Source organism: Podarcis filfolensis, assembly GCF_964270895.1.
Source record: "Podarcis filfolensis genome assembly, chromosome: 8".
Classification (NCBI taxonomy): domain Eukaryota; kingdom Metazoa; phylum Chordata; class Lepidosauria; order Squamata; family Lacertidae; genus Podarcis; species Podarcis filfolensis.
The window spans coordinates 62,412,055-62,418,337 of NC_139611.1; the positions used below are offsets into that span (position 1 = coordinate 62,412,055).

Consider the following 6,283-nt stretch of genomic DNA (forward strand, 5'->3'; position numbering starts at 1 on the left):
ATAAGGACAGCAGCCAGATGAACGAATTACAACATACCAGCCACAGACAAATCAACTTATCAGGGCAAAGTTCTGTCTGAATAAAAACCCATTTACCTGCTGCCAGAAGGTCACCATATGGACTTCCTAGCAGAGAGTTCCAGTTGTCTTGAACAGAGATGGACGAGCTTGGCCATTTTGGTTTCTCATTTGTCCAATTTTAGTTCAGTTCTCCACATTTTTCACATGAGAGTGTGTTGTTGTGGTTGTTGTTTTTTTGTCCGCCTGAAAATTCACTAAATTTGCATTTTAGTGCAAATTCCCCACATGTCATTTCTATGTGTTTATATGCATATTTTACCCTAGTTTATGCATTTTCTTACAAATTACTTGGCTGGAGAACCACACTGCAAACAAAGGGGAGCGCAAGCGGTGAAGAGCTTATTAGGAGGTGTCACAACTATAACATCCCATGGAAGGTGGGGGGGGGAGGGAGGGATTTTGGTGTCTCACAGGGCTTCAGTGAAATTTTACAGTCTGCCACTACTGCAAAATTTCAAAGGATGTTGGCATTTTTTCTTCCTATACAGTGGTACCTCGGGTTACAAACACTTCAGGTTACAGATTCCACTAACCCGGAAGTAGTACCTCGGGTTAAGAACTTTGCCCCAGGATGAGAACAGAAATCGTGCGGTGGTGGTGTGGCGGCAGTAGGAGGCCCCATTAGCTAAAGTGGTACCTCAGGTTAAGAATGGTTCCAGGTTAAGAATGGACCTCTGGAACGAATTAAGTTTGTAACCAGAGGTACCATGCAAATTGAGATTAATGTGAATTAATTAAATGTGAATGGTAGCAATTTTCTCGCCCTGCAGCTACGTTTGAGTTTCTGCCAAATACGCTTTAGATGTTGGCAGGGCAAGAGTGCTGCAAAGGTTGCATGCCACCCCACCCCACCCCACCCCAATCTCTGCTGAGCAGTAACAAGATTCCAGGGGGTTCCAGGTGCTCACCTGGAGTGAGCAAAAGGGTTGTGCTTTTGTTGGGAAAATCAAAGGATGGTGAAACAGAGAGGTAGTTTTACCACATTATTCCATACAGTGGAACCTCTGGTTTTTGAACGTAATCCGTTCCGGCAGACCGTTCAACTTCTGAAATATTCGAAAACCGAAAACTGAAAACGGAAGCCTCAATACAATAGGGAAACTCAAAAGGGAAGCCATGTGGCATGTTCGGCTTCCAAAAAATCATTTGAAAACCGAAGCAGTTACTTCCAGGTTTTCGGTATTTGGAAGCCAAAACATTCGCCAATAGAGATGTTCGAAAACTGAGGTTCCACTGTGCCAGCACCAGATTTAGAGCTGTGTGGCCAGTTCCCCTGCAGAGGGTGCCAAGCCGAGGGGGCGCAAAATAATAGTAATAATAATAATATTTTTTTAACCTATATTTATACGGATACCTCCTGAGAAGATCCATTAAAAAACCAACTGTACTGAAAGGAATTATTGTGAAAATAATAAATATTGGGAGGTGGGAATTTTGTCCTTGCTCAGGGCACCGTACCACCAAAGTCAGCCACTGCCTACACCCTACATGGCTTGAGGTGGAAGTGAGGATTGCATTGCTTCGTCTGTTTGCTAGTTAAAACAAAAGTGGAGTGCTTTTCTTTTTTTGATTTGCCAGGCTAGCCATTTTCCTGATTTATTCGCTGATTCAAAATTCCTTTGTCTCATTCTTTTTATGTTCCATTCCACCTCTTTATTAATTATCATCGCAAATTGTGTTTGCAACGCCTTTATATTCTGTTTGACTTTCTCATTATTCGGTTTTTTAACCAATTTTTGTTCATTGTCCATTATTTGTCTCAAGATTTCCTTCTTTCCTTTCTCTCTACTTTTATTTTTGACAGAATTCTGCTGGATAAAAAATCCTCTCATAACCGCCTTACTAGCGTCCCAAACCGTGTTGATTTTCGTGCCTTTATTGTAATTGTTTGCGAAATAATCTGTCAGAGATTTTTGGGCTTTCTCCACAATTTTTTGATCATCTAGAAGGTAATCATTCATTCTCCATCTGAGTGTTCTCTCTTCATATCCTTGTAGTTCCAATTTTATTGGGTTGTGATCTGATATTACTCTTGGTTGGATTTCTATTTGTTTGATTCTTGGAGTTAGCTCATTTGAGACCCAAATTTGATCAATTCTTGACATTGACTGGTTCGGATCCGAATGGAATGTAAATTGTTTTTCCAATGGGTGTCTCAATCTCCAAATGTCTATTAAATTGCAGCTTTTTATCAATGAGAAAAATGTTTTTGGAAGTTTCCCTTCTTTACTAATTCCTGCTGCTCTCAGTCTGTCCATTTCCAGTGACACCACTCCATTCATATCCCCCAGTACTATTATCTTTTGGTCTACATATTCGAACAGCTTTTCTTCCAAATTTTTGAAAAAATCAACCTTGTTTCCGTTTGGTGCATAGATCCCGACAATTATTATTTTTTCGCCTTGCCATTTGATCTGTATCGCAATAATTCTTCCTTCTTCATCTTTAAAGATTTGTTGGGCGTCAATTTTACTCCTCACGTATATTACCACTCCTCTCTTCTTACTTTTGTCAGAAGAAATGAATTCATTCCCTAATCTTCTGTTAATCAAGACTTTTCTGTGTTTCCTTGCCACATGAGTTTCTTGTAGGCAAATTATGTCCAAATTTTCCTTTTTTAAATATTGTTCAATTTTATTCCTTTTTTTCCTATCATTCATTCCATTAATATTCCAGTTCCAAATTTTTAATGCCATTTTTGCCTCTTAAATTAAATATCTTCTTTTTTCCTCTAAATTTATTGTTCCTTTGCTTTCCCTTCTTCCTCTTCTTCTTCTTCTTCTTCTTCTTCCTCCTCTTCTTCTTCTTCATCTGTTCCTTTTCCTCTTTCCTCTTTTTCTTCACCTGCTCTTGAGCCCAGTCCTCCTACCGCTATTCCTCCTACAGCTCCTTTTTCTTCATCTTCTTCTGTTCTTAATTCTTTGTATTTTCTCTGGAACTTGCTTGTCTCTTCTGGACTGGTCAATCTATGCTTCTTGCTTTTATAGAAGAATGAGATTCCTTCAGGAAATTCCCATCTGAATTCTATTTTGTTTCTCTTGAGGATTTGTACAAATGCTTTATATGGCTCTCTTCGTTTCAACAGTCTTATTGGAATATCTTTGAAAATGATGATGTAGTTCCCATCAATATTTAGTCTTTTTTCTCTGTTTTTTTGTAGTATCTGATTCCTCATGTCTCTATCTTTAAACGTGATTAAACAGTCTCCTGGTACTTTCCGTGTTTTAACTGATTTTACTCTCAATCTGAATGCACTTTGAACTGTCTTCGCAAACTCTTCCTGCTCTATCTCCAGCCATTGTGCCAATTCCTTTATTAATTTCTCTTTGATATTCTCTCCCTGTGTTTCCGGTATTGCTCTCAGTCTCAAATTACCTTCTCTCTGTCTTAATTCATTCATTGCAATCGAATCTAACACTTCCTCCTGGGTCTTATTCATCTCTGACATACCTGTTTTCATCCTCTCCTCCTCTTTTTTCATATCTTTCATTTCTAGTTTTGTTCTTTTCCACCCTTCCTCTAATTTTTGTGTTCTTTTAGTTACCTCTTTTATTTGCCCTTTAAGTTCATTAACTGTTTCATCAATTTTTTTGTCCATTTTACCAATTCTGTTATCCACCTGTTCTAATTTGGTTTCTAAATTTTTTTCACTTTCTTTAATTTCTGCAAACATCCTCAAAATTTCCGCTCTAAAATCAAAATCAAAAAAAGAAAAGAACAGAGCACAGTCAACAAAATCATCGTGGAGGGAGAAGAAATAGACAGCCCAAAAGGCATCAGAAAAGGATTCTTGGATTTTTACAGACATCTATATAAAAGAACAGAGAAGAATAATATGAGAAAAATAGAAAGATATTTAAAAGAAAAAACGGTGCAGAAGATCCCGACAGAAAAAAGAGAAAGGCTGAACACCCCAATTGAATTAGATGAAATAAAAGAAGCTATAAAAGAACTTAAGAAAGGGAAAGCCCCAGGACCGGATGGATTTACAGCAAGATATTATAAAGAGATGAAACACATCCTGTCGTTGCCTCTGAAAGAAGTTATGGACAATATTCTTAAAGAAAGAGAAATCCCGGAAACATGGAAGGAAGCATTTATCACATTTATTCCGAAACAAGATTCTGACTTAACACAAGTAAAAAATTACAGGCCTATTTCATTACTCAACACAGACTATAAAATTTTTGCAAGTATTTTGGCGAAAAGGATGAAAAGAATATTAAAGGATATTATACATAAGGACCAAGCGGGCTTCTTACCTGGCAGACAAATGAGAGACAACGTAAGGAATATAATAAATATTTTGGAATATTTGACTGCCAGAAATGAGAAGCAAGCGATGTTAATATTTGTTGACGCAGAAAAGGCCTTTGACAACATATCTTGGGACTTTATGCTAAAAAGTTTAGAATATATGGAAGTAGGGGAGGAATTTCTCAATGGAATTAAAGCAATCTACACGGAACAGAAAGCTAAATTAATTGTAAATAATGTGATTACAGAGGAAATTGGGATATCTAAAGGTACACGACAAGGGTGTCCGCTTTCACCACTGTTATTCATCATGGTACTGGAGGTTTTTCTAAAATCATTAAGGGAAAATGAGGCAATAAAAGGGGTTGAAGTAGGCCGGAATGAATATAAAGTGAAAGCCTTTGCCGACGATCTGGTTATAACAGTAGAAGATCCCTTAGAAAGTATGAAAAACATACTTATGGAGGTGGAGAGATTTGGTCAAGTGGCAGGATTTATACTGAATAAGAAAAAGACTAAAATAATTGTTAAGAATATGGACTCAGATAAGATTGAAAGTATACAGCAGCAAGCAGGTATAGAAGTGGTGAAAAAGGTGAAATATTTAGGTATTTGGATAACCCCCAAGAATATAGATTTATATCAGAATAACTATATACCAGTGTGGAATGGGATAAAGAAAGATCTGGATATGTGGGGACGAATGAAATTATCATTTTGGGGAAGGATCTCAACGATAAAGATGAGTGTGCTACCAAAATTACTGTTTTTATACCAAACAATTCCTATAATTAAGGGGACTGGGGCCTTTAAGGAATGGCAAAGAGTAATTTCAAGGTATATCTGGCAAGGAAAGAAGCCAAGAATTCAATTTAAATTACTGACTGATGCAAAAGAAAGAGGAGGCTTCGCCTTGCCAGACTTGAAATTGTATTATGAAGCCTCAGGTCTCTGTTGGTTAAAGGAATGGATAAAATTAGAAAATACGGAATTGTTGGACTTAGAAGGATTTGATAATAGATTTGGATGGCACGCATATTTATGGGCTGGAAAGAAGAAAATCCATAGAGGTTTTGGAAACCACATTTTCAGAGGACCGTTAATAGAAATATGGGAGAGGTATAAAAACCTACTCGAAACAAAAACTCCACACTGGTTGTCGCCATTAGAGGTTATGACGGTTAAAAAAATTAATATGAGAAAGAATTGGATTACATATGGAAATTTGATCATTAAAGAAGGGGGGAAATGGAAAATGAAACCCTATGAAGAAGTGAAAGAATTTGTGTATGATTGGCTGCACTATTTTCAAATAAATGAAATGTTTAAGAAAGATCTTAAAGAATATGGATATGCAGAGAAGGATTCTAAATTTCAAATAGAAATAATAAATAACGAATACAAAAATTTATCCAAAATGTACAAAATATTGCTGGAATGGCACACAAAGGATGAAGAAGTTAAATCAGTCATGATAAAATGGGCCAGAGATATTGGACATAACATACAATTTGACGATTGGATAAAACTATGGAATGAAAGTATTAAATTTACTGCATGCACTGCATTAAAGGAAAATGTTATGAAAATGATATATAGATGGTATATCACACCAGTAAAACTAGCAAAAATGTACAAAACATGTAAGATGTGTTGGAAATGTAAAGAAAAAGATGGTACATTTTTCCATATGTGGTGGGAATGTAAGAAAGTGAAAAGCTTCTGGGAGTTGATATATAATGAATTGAAAAAAATGTTGAAATATACATTTGTTAAGAAACCAGAGGCTTTCCTCTTAGGAATAATTGGTAATGAAATAAATAGAAAGGATCACAAAATTTTCCAATATGCAGTGACAGCGGCAAGAATACTATTGGCCCAGAATTGGAAACAAGAACAAATACCAACGTTGGAGGAATGGAGAACGAAGCTGATGGACTATGCA

At 36.6% G+C, this 6,283-nt stretch overlaps 1 protein-coding gene and 1 long non-coding RNA gene across 3 annotated transcripts in view; one reads left to right on the forward strand and one right to left on the reverse strand.

Moving 5' to 3' along the window:
• MYOM3 (myomesin 3) overlaps positions 1-6,283 on the reverse strand; it is a 146,046-nt gene that overhangs the window by 49,399 nt on the left and 90,364 nt on the right. The window lies entirely within an intron of this gene.
• The window catches only part of LOC310767977, a 51,978-nt gene that overhangs the window by 11,999 nt on the left and 33,696 nt on the right, over positions 1-6,283 (forward strand). The gene's annotated exons all lie outside the window — the stretch shown is intronic.